The 14843-nt window shown below is 36.2% G+C and overlaps 1 long non-coding RNA gene across 4 annotated transcripts in view; it reads left to right on the plus strand.

The window, feature by feature from the left end:
- LOC141372637 (uncharacterized) overlaps positions 1-14843 on the plus strand; it is a 309547-nt gene that overhangs the window by 9683 nt on the left and 285021 nt on the right. Inside the window, exons 2-5 of one of the 4 annotated variants that reach the window (XR_012377983.1) lie at positions 8841-8933; positions 9472-9505; positions 10315-10358; positions 12320-12366. The exons of the other annotated variants lie outside the window; for them this stretch is intronic. This is a non-coding gene — a long non-coding RNA (uncharacterized lncRNA). Of the gene's footprint in view, positions 1-8840; positions 8934-9471; positions 9506-10314; positions 10359-12319; positions 12367-14843 lie in introns of those variants that run through there. 4 annotated transcript variants of the gene reach the window in all.

Raw genomic sequence — 14843 nt, forward strand, 5'->3', positions numbered from 1 at the left:
CAAATAAACAAATAAAATCTTTTTTTTTTTTTTAAAGGCATTGGTCTGCTGTTAAAACTGGCTTGGAAATAAAAATCTTTTTATCAGAAATCACCTACGTAGATCAGTGTTGCAAATCCAAATGCTCACAATAGCCAGGCCAATCACTTTCTGAACCAGATGGTGGAAATGCTCTGTCTGAATGGAGCTACTGTGCTGCAGCTCACTCTTGTCATACCCAACTCCACATTTACCAAAATGCTATGCCAAATCTCATTTTTCAGTTATAGTTTACAGTTTTAGATTTTATTCATGGGAAATCTTCTGGGTGTTAATACTGACAAATGATTCAAGTTACAGATATGTAAGTATATATATGTGTGTATATATGTAGTCTATCTATCTATCTATCTAGAGGCCAAACTAAACTTACTTATGAGTAGTATGTGACCACCTTCTAGTAGCTGTAAATTAATTATTTTTCAAATTACTGAGGTGTGTTTTTTCAGAACTTTTTGTAGCAAATAAGTTGCATAGAATGGATTCGCATTACTATTATCTTACTATAAACCAGAACAAATTGAAGAGGCTATTACAGGTAAACAGAAATCCCAGTGAATTTATACAACCTATAGTCATATTCTGGAACCCAAAAAGAGAAAGGAAATTATCCGCCTCAGAAATACTACTATCTTCCACAAGCATAGGAATTGGTGGGAAGGGTATCATAAGCAAATAAACTAAAGGATAAGAACATTCATGAAAGATGACTGATCTTTAAAGACTTCTGTACACACAAGACAAATCTTCCATATGATAATGAGTGTATCTAACTCCCTCAGAGATTGCATTTAAATGAATTTCCTATGGTGGTGGCAGCTGCTCCTTCCGTTATAGTTAAAAATATCAAGTGTCTATGTTCTTTTTATTCAAAATGTCTACATAGTTAACTAATTTAGGTGAAGATAAAACTGTGCTGAGTCCATGCATTAATTCTTTAAGCTTGTTAGTTTAGTGCATGAGAACTATGGACATCTATTTTTAAGAGAAAAAAATTAAGATATTTTACACAATAACACATAAGTTACTAAAGAAATGTAAACCTTAAAGGGACTGGACTTTGAAAATATAATGAATGTTCAAATATTCTTTAATATATCTTTAAGGTAGTTTAACGAAAATAACAAATTGTCTCTAAATTCCACAGAAAAACAAAAGACCAACAGTGTAAACTATGGAGAAGGGATGAAATTTGCACAAAAGATGTCTGTTGTGGCAGGATGATTTATTGAAACATTAACTTGGATTTTGCTTAGATTGTGATAAACACTTTCCCTTTCTGATTTCAAGAAGATGGTCAATGTTATATGTGGAGGCTGCAGAGTGGTCAGTTCCAAAGGAGGTATTTCTAGGCACAAGGATTTAAGTGCTCTCCTAAGTTTTGTTTGTAAAAATTATAGAATTCCATGGAATTTCTCAAAAGGGAAAGAATGTAGAAAGCAAAGTTTACTAAATGAGGGAAGGTTGGGAGAAACTCCCTTCCAAAACCATAAAAGCAATAGGGTTTTTATGAGTCCCATAACATCTTGCAAATGGCAGAATCTCAGTGGAGAATGGCTCCGTGATACACTGAAGGAGGCTGGACACGGGAAACCAAATATCACCACCTTGCAAGTCAACAGTGCTTGAGGTTGGCATCTGCATTATTAAAACTTAAGTCAGTTTAGACACAGAGCACATCAACTATGACCAGAGTAGAGTGAAACCCAGAGGACCCTTCCCCAAATGTTCTGCAACCCATAGGAACCTAAGAAACATTGTTCATTTGTCCATACTTTTTTTTAATGTTTTATTTATTTATTTGACAGAGCGAGACACGGTGAGAGAGGGAACACAAGCAGGGGGGAGTGGGAGAGGGAGAAGCAGGCTTCCTGCCGAGCAGGGAGCCCGATGGTGGGGTTCGATCCCAGGACCCTGGGATCATGACCTGAGCTGAAGGCAGACACTTAATGACTGAGCCACCCAGGTGCCCCTGCCCATACTTTTTATCATTATATTCTTCCCTCCCAAACAATCCTCAGTAAACTGCAGCTTGGCTCTTGGCTTCACCCTTTTTAGCTAAGATCACCAGCAAGCTCTCTGTTGCTAAAACCAAAGGACATTTATCATTAAAGGATTCTTTGACTTGCCACTTTTTCAAATGGTCTAAGGTTCCTTTCTTCTTGAAATGTTCTCTCTCCTTGTATTCTGTGATTGTGTATGGATAATCCTTCATAAGCTCCCTTTGGGGCTTTCCTTCCTATACCCATTTCATTAAAAAACTATTCTTCCTTCCTTATGCATATGCTCCTTAGCGCTGTTTCCTTTTCACTCCACATGTTTTCCGGGATAATCCTATGTTTCCAATCATCTGTTTTATTTTATTCATTAATCATCTCAGTTTAAAGATTTTATTTTATTTGAGAGAGAGAGAGCACGAGTGCAAACACAAGTGGGAGGGGCAGAAGGAGAGGGAGAAGCAGACTCCCTCCTGAGCAGGGAGCTCAATCCAGGGCTCTATCCCAGGACCCTGAGATCATGACCTGAGCTGAAGGCAGACACTTAACCAACTGAGCCACCCAGGCACCCCTAATCATTTCAGTTTAAACATTACTTGTTCCAGGAAATTCTTCTCAACTCTTTAGGTCTAGATTATCTGCCCTTTTGTGTGATGTTTTAGAACTCAACCTTGTAATATCATTTATCAGAGTCTACTGTAATTATTGTCTCCCATATTAAACTATGAGCATCTCGGTATAAAAATTAATCATGTTCACTTTTGCATTTCCAAGAATAGCAGTGTCAGACATGTGATGGCTACTCAATAAACCTTTATTGATTTTTTAAAAATTGATTGAAATAGTAGGATACCTTCAATATTTCTCTGTCCTTATACCGTGGGTTATAGAGAGATAATGTCTTCTAAATTTTTTTTCCATTTTCCTTAGATCCCAGGAGATCCAAAAATCCTTGTATTCCTCTTCCTATAACTGAAGCCATTTAATGCAGTCTTTCCTCCACTGTCTAAGATCAATCCTCAGCTTAAACCGGTTAGAGATGGAGCTGTAGGGTGATTGTAGAAAGGCAGGAGTGCAAGGACAAAAGAATCTACATTGTACTAACTATTCTCTGGTTTCCCATCAAATTATACTTCCAACTGTACTAACTTTTCCTTTCTGCTTCAATTTTTATTTTTCTTATTTTTTTTATTTTTTTAAAGATTTTATTTATTTATTTGAGAGAGAGAATGAGAGAGAGAGATAGCACATGAGAGGGAAGAGGGTCAGAGGGAGAGGCAGACTCCCCGCGGAGCAGGGAGCCAGATGCGGGACTCGATCCCGGGACTCCAGGATCATGACCTGAGCCAAAGGCAGTCGTTTAACCAACTGAGGCACCCAGGCGCCCTCTGCTTCAATTTTTAAACACTTAGCTTCTGCCTATCCCATTTTTGAATCTGTGCATTAGCAATGACTTAGTGTCTTAGTCCCTATGGAATTGCCTTTGCCTTATTCTTGACAGCGTCTTTCCTAATGATCAGAGCTGCTTAAATATCATCTCTTCAGGGAAACTTTCTATAATTCTATTAAATAGGTTATATACTTTTTGCCATATGGTCTTATAGCACAGAATGGCATTTGTTCAAAATGTTCTTATACCAATAATATTTATATAATTATGTATGTATAATTAATATTTGTTTATCTCCTTCACTTAACTGTTGGCTCTGTGAAGGCAAATATGTCTACCTGTTCACAACTCTTATTTTTAGTCAGTAGCATAGGGCCTGGCACATAGCAGGTATTCAGTAGTATACAAGTAGTGAATTAATGAACCCAGCCCTTTGGCTGGGGGCATATTTCTCTCTGACATATTTCCTAAAGGCCAGCAGTCTACTCTTCTTCCAGGTCTTAACCTCTGGATCCTCCACCCACCTATTGCTGCTTTGTACTAATCCAGGGCCTGTACTCACTGCTTGACTGAAACATAGCTTTTTGGTGCTTGGCTTTTTTCTCAGCATCTACAGTTTAGTCTCTTTCTCTACAATAATCATTTAATCTCAGATTTCAGACCCCCTCAGACTGGTTTATTCACCCACAGTCAATCTAAGTTCCACCTAGTTTTGCCCTACACCGAGTCAAATTGCTTTTGTAACTCAAGAGATATTGGATATGGTTTGAGGAAAAGTGCTCTTACTCCTCGGGTCATATTTGACATTCCTACACATCGATAAATGCCATGATGAGGCAACTTAGTTCACTCTGTTTTAAGCAAGATTTCCAAGCAGAAAGCCAGTTAAAAATGTCTCCCCCTATCAACACAAAGTAATAATAAACATGCTAATTTCTGCAGAAAGAATGAATTGACAAAACACAGATGGAGATTCCAGAAAGACAGAGGGCTTCTGCATTCTGTGTAGAAGTAAATACAGCCTTCAGAAATCAGTTGTTGAAATGCTGATATTTAAGCTTTGAAAAAGTAAGAAAAGACTAAACATGAGTGAAGATACAGTCAATAATTCGTTCATTTTAGGCATACAGTCTTGTTTTTGCAGTTAAGATTGACGTTAACTAGAACCCATTCCTCTGAACTAAGAAGTTGTAAACTCACCACCTCTTTGATCATTTGTATTTCTGCATCTAGGCTATATTCTGTCCTGTGTCTTGTAAAAATTTCCTATATGTGATATAAAGTCATACAATTATCAACTGTAAGTTTATGTTTCTTTGAAGTATAGATTACATGAAGCGTACCTTTTGATTTTATAAGCTTAAGTTTAATAAAATTACCAGGTTTTTTAGAACTTAAACTACTACTCTGGGCACTTAGTGGTATAAAGACTTATTATTGAATCTTCTCTTCATGAAAGGGATCTCCATTTTTAAAGACAGGATTGCTTCTGCAGCCTTTTGAAATAATGCCCTCAAAGAGATTTTTGACATTTAAAGTAGCTTAAATAAAAACAAATAAAGTAATCACATAAATTTTATCCATTATCTCAGAAAGATTCACCAAGCCAGCTTCTTTCTTAAGTACCTAAACAGTTCATTATTTATTTTATCTCCTCAGAGGTAGGTTGACATTTGCAATCTAATATTTCCAAAGCCTTCCATACATACAAGCATTTCTAGACAAAAGTATCTTTTTGTAAATAGATCATTATATCACTGAGACTTGCCTCAACACTCCTCATTGTATCAGTATTATAGGAGAGTATTTCTGATCATACCAAGGGTGATATAAAAGAATTTTGTGATCATAACAAAAGTATGTATGTCATGATGAGCTCACTGCTTAAAGGGATTTTGTAGTGAATGTATTTGTTAAGAATAAAACTTCTATATGAGGGGGCACCTGAGTGCCTCAGTCAGTTGAGCGTCCAACTCTGGGTTTCTGCTCAGGTCATGATCTTGAAGTTGTGAGATAGAGCCCCACGTAGGCTCAGTGGGGAATCTGCTTGAGATTCTCTCTCTCCCTCTCCTGTCCCTCCCCCTGCTTGCATTCTCTCTCTCTCTCTCTCAAATAAATAAATAAATAAATAAATAAATAAATCTTTAAAAAAATAATAAAGCAGCTAAATGAGTGGCAATTTTGGTAATAAACACAGTCTATATCTCCATCCATTACTTTCTATACAAGTTTAAGTAGGTAGAATAAAAAGAAATAATAACTATATATCTGCATTGATCCCTTGTTCATCAAAAATATAAATATAAACTATTTGTTCATTTATTCATTCATTCTTTCATTTCTTTCTTTCTTTGCTAAATGTACCTGTTTCATGTTTGGTGCAGGTGTTATGCAGATTTTAATGATGATGTGATCTGTGGTCACCATTAAGAGGCTTAAGTTGCAGTGGGACAAGTAACTATTCACACAATATCATATTCTGTGATTTAATGTAGTCATTTTAAATGAAGATAAAAATTGGAAGCCTATTAGAGAGGAGATTAATTTCAATTGGAAACTACATCATAGAGAACAATCTTGGATATGTAATGAAGGGAAGGATATTTTACAATAATAGTAGGTACCATTTTTTGTGTACATTTTTTTTTAATTTTTATTTATTTATTCATGAGAGACAGAGACAGAGAGAGAGAGAGAGGCAGAGGGAGAAGCAGGCTCCCAAGCAGCAGGGAGCCCAATGCGGGACTCGATCCCAGGACCCCGGGATCAGGACCTGGGCTGAAGGCAGACGCCCAACCATCTGAGCCACCCAGGCGCCCTGTGTACATATTATTTTTATGGACTCTGTAAATATTGTTACTCTTGTTTCTGATAAAAATTGGACAAGTTAAATGTGCTTTTCTCATATTACAGATGAGAAGGCTGAAGAGTTAAGGTCCTTGGCCAAAGCCCAAATTATCTTAATGCCAACAGAGTCAAAGTTTGAACCCAGGTATATCTGAATCCAAAGCCTGAGTTCTAAATTACTTTGCTATATTTGACCTCCTCTAAGGAGAGATAATGAGAGGAAAAGTAATAACGTAGACAGGTATACCAAATGCCTGAAAAAAAGAAGTGGGCAGGGCTAGGATGATAGTGACTGAGATACATGTGCCCATAGGTATCTCTGTGGACACATAAATTTTATGAAAGCATCCAAGGGCAACAGCACACAGAATGAAGTCCAAGCACCTCACCATGGTTCCTATGCCCTCAGTGATCCCAGGTCCATTTTTTTTTTTATTCCATTTCCTACTGTCCTTTCCCTCATCAATGATAGCCCTCTTTCTTTGAGAAAGTTAAGCATCTTCCACATTTGGCTTTTAATACTAACTCCTTTCTCTCCCTTCTTCCAAGCTAAGTGGCTTCCTTCTTATGATTCAAATATGACCTTCAAAGACACTTAAAAAATTTTTTTTAAGTTTATTTAAGTAATGTCTATGCCCAACATGGGGCTTGAACTCACAACCATGAGATCAAGAGTCACATGTTCTTCTCATTGAGCCAGCCAGGCACCCCAAAGACACTTTTTATTTAGAGTTATTTAATATAAAGATCTCTTCCTCTCATAAAAACACTGTTCCCACCCATGCCTCTCGCTATGATATTCTAGTCTTAGTTTTCTACAGCGTTCATCACAACCTGAAATCACTGTGCCATGGTTTTAATGTTTATTGTCTTCTCTTGCCTAGTAGAATGTAAACTCCATGAACAAGGACATTTCTTTCTCGTTCACTACTTCAGTGCCTAAATGCATAGCAGGTATTCAATAATTATTTGATAAGAAAATAAATGAATGAAATCCTGAGTCTAACATTCTCATTAATCTTGAAATCAGAGCCTCATCTGAACAGCTCATAAGCTGTCTTTATTCCTCTCCTAGGGCACTGATTATTCTCAGTCACAGTCTTCTTATGTGATATGTAAATTATCAGATTGCAGTTGCCTTCAGAGGAGGGACAACTCCTCTTTATCTACAAAGCACTGGGCATGTTACCTCTACACACTCATTTCATTGAATTCCAGCAAATAGACATAACTGAGTATACAGAATCTAGCAAGTAGCACAGAAAGTCATTTGAAATGTTGAGTTATAGCCACTAATCTAAAGGGGTTCTTGGATAAGTTGCTGAAAAGACCATTTTAAGATAGAGTATTTTTGCAAATACATAAAAATAATTCAGAACTGTGAATACAAGTGCATAGATGTTATGGTAATAAAATAAACTTTCAAAGGTTAATGTCTCACAAGGAAGCAAAGAAGGAATTTTTCTTTTTTTTTAAGATTTTATTTATTTATTTATTTATTTATTTATTTATTTATTTAAGATTTTATTTATTTATCTGACAGAGAGAGACACAGCTAGAGAGGGAGCACAAGCAGGGGGAGTGGGAGAGGGAGAAGCAGGCTTCCCGCGGAGCAGGGAGCCTGATGCGGGGCTCGATCAAAGGATCCTGGGATCCTGACCTGAGCCGAAGGCAGACGCTTAACCGACTGAGTCACCCAGGCGCCCCAAAAGAAGGAATTTTTCTTAACAGTACCCTGGTCTAAAGGAAAAATGTACTCCTAAACTCATTAATTTTAGCAGAAGATGTCACCCTAAAATATGGTACTTTGGCATAAGGATTATTTTGAGCTAAAGGCAACTAAGAAGGAGGAGGTACAAGAAAAGCTATCTATGTTCCCCCTAATTTTCTTTTTTTTTAATTTTTTTTTTAAGATTGTATTTATTTGACAGAGAGAGAGAGACACAGCGAGAGAGGGAACACAAGCAGGGGGGAGTGGGAGAGGGAGAAGCAGGCTTCCCGCAGAGCAGGGAGCCCGTTGCAGGGCTCCATCCCAGAACCCTGGGAACATGACCTGAGCCGAAGGCAGACGCTTAACGACTGAGCCACCCAGGCACCCCGTAATTTTAAGTAAGCTGTATGACACACATGGGGCTTGAATGCACAATCTTGACTGAGCCAGCAAGGCACCTCTGTTCCCCCTAATTTTCTAAAAACATGGCCCAATTTTATTACAGTGTCTTCCCTGCCCTCTCCACCAAGAGGGACAGAAGTTAGTCACTAGAGAAGCCTATAGACCCTTATCAGCCAAAAGAAGTCACCAGAGAAATCTGTAACAAATCTTGCTAAAACTAGGCACTGTCTACTTAATTTTCCATATATTTGCCTTCCCACAATTTGCTGCCCCTACAAGTTCAAAGTCCATTTCCTTTGTCTTATTCTTTTGTTAAAATGTTATATAAACCCAAGCTCTAACCACTGCTTTGAATTACTCATTATTAACTGCTCCCATGTATATTTGTGATGGATGTTTTAATAAACTTCTGTTTTTCTCTTATTAATCTGTCTTTTGTTATTCTAATTTGCAGGACCTCAGTGAAAGACCCTAAGATAGGAAAAAGATTATTTTTCCTCGGTTATATCACCTCAATTTATGTACTGAATAAATATATTTGAATGGGGTAGGTTTGGGTTATCTAAACAGTTTATCTCTCTGTATATCTATCTGTCTATGAGTCCAGGGTCTGTCTCTTTACCTAGGCTAAATAATGAATGTTTATAATTTTAACAATTTTAAAGTATATTTTTTCAATATATTTTTGAAGTTAAGAACTTCTGAGTGGTTATTTCTATAATTATTATTTGTAAATTTGTGAGTAATATGTTAAAACTCCAGTGTTGTATAACCTTAACTCCTTCTAGAGAAATACTTAGAAAATACTAAATGACTCTTGACAGACAGTAAAGTATGACAAAGGTAGTTATTACCTGTTATTTTGGTCCTTTTTTATGTTAAAATTCAGTTCACTGTTTATTTTCTTTTTAGTCTTTTCTCAATTGTATTTTCATAATTTTCCTCCTTATTTGAATAGGATTTTTAAATAATCAAATAATATTTGCTACATCACATGCTTTTGGAGTCCGAGTCAGAAAATCTAAAACAAAGCCGAAGCTGTCATTTTCAAACTGTTAACCCAAGACAAATTTCTTAATTTTCAGATCCTTGTTTTCCTTGTTTGTATAAATGAAAATAGTAAGTACATTCAAAATTCATTACAGTATTATATTAAATTGAGTGAGTGATAATATGTGAAAATGCCTATCCCAGCACTTGAGCATATAATACACGTACAAAATCATGTTTTCTCAGAAAACTAGCCAAAATGGCTATGATTTTGGCAGAAGTTGCCAATCACATTCAAACTCACCTCAATATATGTAGAGGGAGCCTGCTAAATATCTAAACTTTAGTTTACAAAGATGTGCAGAAATTTATAAAATCATCTGTCCTTTACTAAAATACACTATGTTCTTCTCTATTCCTCTTCTCTACAATACAATATGTTAAAGATAAAGGAGGTGGAAAGTTCATTCAACTATTGTAAAAATCTGTGATTTGACAAAATACCCACTAAGATGCAGTAATATGTACTTTAAAATAAGACTAAAGATTCTACTTTTAGGATGGAGTGAACACAGTCTGCCCGTTATAATCCACTGAATGCAGCTGTTGAACTTGGAAAGAATGCAAGGGACCGCTATTTGAAGACTTTAAAAAGCAAATAATGATATGAGGCTTGAGGAACAGGAGCACTGATCAAAGTGTTATATAACCATCAGTGAATCTACCATTATTGTTCTGCTGGTATCCCCAGCCTCAATTTGATACAGCCTGAAATCTAGAAGAGATAGTACATAGAGAGAGCTAGGAAAAATCCACTAGTCTAGCTTGAAGAGCAACAAACAGATGTCCTAATGCTCAGAGAGTAAAGAAAGTCACCAGTTTTGTTTTGGTTTGGTTTTTTCTCCTTCTTTTCCTTCTCACTATTCTTTGTGTTCTAGGACCCAAGTAGTCCCAGGAAGCAGTAACAACATGAACTACAATGGTGAGCAAGAACATACATCTCTGGAAAGGGGGTCTTCCTCACTGTCCATGGAGCTGGGCTCCTTAAAGTATGAGGAAAATGCTGATTTACTTTTTCCTCCCTTTCCATTCTCCACTACTTAGTCTCAAATGTGGGTAATGTTGCAGGAAGTGTGCAGCAGATTGGCATAAATTGAGACTCAACTTTTGTCTCAAGGACAAGAAAAAGGGAGACCCAGAAAACTGGAATATGCCTGGGCAGTGGTGCTAAGGGTTGAGCTCAGGAGACTGACCTGAAATTATTTATAAATTCACCTCTGAGCTGAATATGAATGGATCTGCATCTAAGCAGCACACATAGTATTTGAACACTGAGTACAAGATAAAACATCACTCAAATTTCAGACTTGGTGTTGAATGTGTGGAACAGATTAGAATAGCACTATGATAGTTTGAAAACTAAACCAATATTAGAATAGCAACTCATGGATGCTAGTTCAAACTCACAGCCTGAATCCAACTGGGACAATTGTTTAAATAATAAAAGCCCCTTCTTTTATTTCCCTTTTTTATTGGTTGTTTGCAAAACAAAAATATCAACATTCTCTACAGATGATAAACAAGACTTAGAGTCTTATAACATCAAAATGTGTAGACCATAATCCAAAATTACTCAGTATGTGAAGAACCGAGAAAATTTCTCCTTGAATGGGGAAAGACAGTTACCAACACTGAGATGACATGTATGTTGAAATTATTAGATGAAGACTTTTAGACTTCATTAAAATTATAAACTTCTTTTCTGCAAAACACACTGTTAAGAATGAAATAAGCCATAGAGTGGAAGAAAATGTTCACAAAATACATATTTTATAAAGAACTGGTAGCCAGAATACACAAAGAACTCTTAAAATTCAATAATAAGAAAACAAACAATTAAAATGTGGATAAAAGACCTGAACAGACATCTCACCAAAAAGATAGACAGATGGCAAATAAGCATATGAAAAGATGTTCAACATTATATGTCATTAGGGAATTGCAAATTAAAGCAGCAAAAAGATAACCACTACACACTTATTCAAATGAGGAAAATCCAAAACACTGATAACACCAAATAATGTCAAGGTTGTAGAGCAGCAGAACTCTGATTAATTGATGGTAGAAAAGCAAAATCATACAGCCACTTTGGAAGAGAGTTTGACTGCTCTTACAGAACTAAACATACTCTTATCTTGTGATCCAACAGTCATACTTCTTGGAGTTTACACAAATGAGTTGAAAACTTATGTCCACACAAAAATCTACAAATGAACGTGAATAGCAGCTTTATTGACAATTGCTAAAACTTAGAAGTAACCAAGAGATCCTTCGATGGGTGAATAAACTGTGGTGCATCCATACAAAAGAGTATTATTCAGCAATAAAAATAAATGACTTATCGAGCCACACAAAGACATGGAGGAAACTTGAATGCGTATTAATAACTGGAAGAAACCAATATTTAAGGCTACTGGGGGGCTTGGGTAGTGCAGTTGGTTTTGGCTTAAGTCATCATTTCAGGGTCATGAGATGGAGCCCCTTGTTGGGCCCTGTGCTCTGCATGGCATCTGCTTGAGACTCTCTCCCTCTCCCTTTGCCCCACTACCCTGTATTTGTGCTCTGTCTCTCTCTGTCAAATACATAAATCTTAAAAAAGAAGGCTACCTACTATATGATTACAACTATATGTATAACAATCTGGAGAAGGTAAAACTATGGAGATCATAAAAATCAGAAGTTGTCAGATATTTGAGGGGAGAGAGGAAAAAATGAATACATAGAACAGAGGGGATTTTTAGGGCAGTGAAACTATTCTGTATGATACTGTAATGGAGAACACATGTTATCACCTATCTGTCAAAACCCATATAATGTACCATGAGGCATACCTCATGTTATTGTGCTTTGTTTTATTGTGTTTCACTTTATTGCACTTCACAGATACTACAATATTTACAAATTGAAGGTTTATGGCAACCCTGTGTCAAGTAAGTCTATTGGCATCATTTTCTAATAGCGTGTCCTCACTTCATGTCTCTGTGTCACATTTTGGTAATTCTTGCAATATTTCAGATGTTTTCATTATTATTATATTTATTATGGTGATCTATGATCAATTACCTTTGATGTTACTGTTATAATTGTTTTGGAACCCCATGAACAGTGCCCATATAAGACAGCAAACTTAATCCATAAATGTGTGTTGTGCCTTCACCAACCAACCATGTTACTATCTCTCTCCCTCTCCTCAAGTCTTCCCTTTTCCCTGAGACACAGTAATATTGAATTTGGGCCAATTAATAACCCTAAAGTGGCCTCTAAGTGTTCAAGTGAAAGGAAGAGTCACGTATCTCCCACTTTAAATCAAAAGTCAGAAATGATTAAGCTTAATGAGGAAGGTATATCAAAAGCCAAGATAGGCCAAAAGTTAGGTCTTGCACTAAATAGCTAGCCAAAGTTGTAAATGCAAAAGACAAGTTCTTGAAGGAAATTAGAAGTGCTACATCAGTGAACACATGAATAAAAAGAAAGTGAAACAACATCATTGCTATTATGCAGAAAGTTTGAATGATCTGGATAGATCAAACCAGCCCCAACATTCACATAAGCTAAAATCTAATTCAGGGCAAGGCCCTCACTCTCTTCAATTCCGTGAAGTCTGAGAGAGGTGAGGAAGCTGCAGAAGAATTTGTAGCTAGCAGAGGTTGGTTCATGAAGTTTAGGGAAAGAGGCCATCTCTGTAATATCAAAGTGCAGGGTGAGGCAGCAAATACTGATCGATGTAGAAGATGGAGCAAATTATCCAGAAGATCTAGCTAAGATCATTCACGAAGATGGCTGCATTAAACCAACAGATTTTCAATGTAGATGAAACAGACTTCTAATGGAAATAATGCCATCTACATGGACTTTCATAGCCATAGAGGAAAGTCAATGTCCTGCTTCAAAGTTTTAAAGGATAGGCTGATTATCTTGTTAGGGGCTAATACAGCTGGTGACTTTAAGTTGAAACCAATACTAATTTACCATTTTAAAAATCCTAGGGCCCTTAAGAATTGTGCTAAATCTACTCTGTCTGTGCTCAATGCCTGCATGACAGCATATCTGTTTACATCATGATTTACTGAAATTTTTAAGCCCACAATTGAGATCTACCTTTCAGAATTTTTTAAAAAGAATATTCATTTCAAAATATCACTTCTCATCGACAATGCACCTGGTCACCCAAGAGATCTGATGGAAAGGTACAATGAGATCGATGAGATTCAATTTGTTTTTAATGCCTGCTAAAACAACATTCATTCTGCACTTATGGATCAAGGAGTTATTTTGACTTTCAAGTCTTAATTATTTAAGAAATATATTTCATAAGACTATAGCTGCCATAGATAGTGTTCCCTCTGATGGATCTGCACAAAGTCTATTGAAAACCTTCTGGAAAGTATTCATAATTCTAGATGCTATTAAGGACATTAGTGATTCATGAGAAGAGGTCAAAATATCAGCATTAACAGAAGTTTGGAAGAAGTTGATTCCAACCTTCATGGATGACTTGGAGGGGTTCAAGACTTCAGTGGAGGAGGTAATTGCACATGTGGTGGAAATAGCAAGAGAACTGGAATCAGATGGAGCCTGAAGATATGACTGAATTGCTGCAACCTCATAGTACAACTTTAACAGATGAGAAGTTGCTTCTTATGAACGAGCAAAGAAAATGGTTTCTCAAGATGGAAACTACTCCTGGTGAAGATGCTGTGAAGATTGTTGAAATGACAACAAAGGATTTAGAATATTAGAATATTACCTAAATTTATTTGATAAAGCAGCAGCAGTCTGTGAGAGGATTGACTCCAATTTTGAATGAAGTTTTACTGTGGGTAATAATAGCAATAAGACTTATCATTCCTATCATTCTTGTGTTCACTGGAGTAGCACTTTTAATTTCCTTCAAGAACTTGTCTTTTGCATTTACAAGTTGGCTATTTGGTGCAAGAGACCTAGCTTTCAGCCTATCTTGGCTTTTAACATGCTTTTCTCATTAAGCTTAATCATTTCCAGCTTTTTTTGAAGTGGGCGATATGTGACTCTTCCTTTCACTTGAGCACTTAGAGAACATTGTAGCATTATTAATTGCCTAATTTTGATATTGTTGTATCTCAGAAAATAGTTTCAAAGAGAGGGAGAGAAATGCTGCAAAAAAAATCTATTGGATATTTTTAAATGATTTAAAAATCTATGGATTAAAAATAGAAGTCTTTGGGTAAATTAAAAATTATTTTTAAATGAAGAAAATTAAAAACAGTGACATCAAAATGTATAGTAATCAGACAAAGCAGTGTTTAGAGTAAACACTTTTCTTTCTTTCTTTCTTTCTTTCTTTCTTTCTTTCTTTCTTTCTTTCTTTCTTTCTTTCTCTCTTCTTTCTTTCTTTCTTTCTTTCTTTCTTTCTTTCTTTCTTTCTTTC

The sequence above is a fragment of the Callorhinus ursinus genome, unplaced genomic scaffold, assembly GCF_003265705.2.
Source record: "Callorhinus ursinus isolate GAN/ISIS: 27379988/994484 unplaced genomic scaffold, GSC_fseal_2.0 scaffold4, whole genome shotgun sequence".
Lineage (NCBI taxonomy): Eukaryota > Metazoa > Chordata > Mammalia > Carnivora > Otariidae > Callorhinus > Callorhinus ursinus.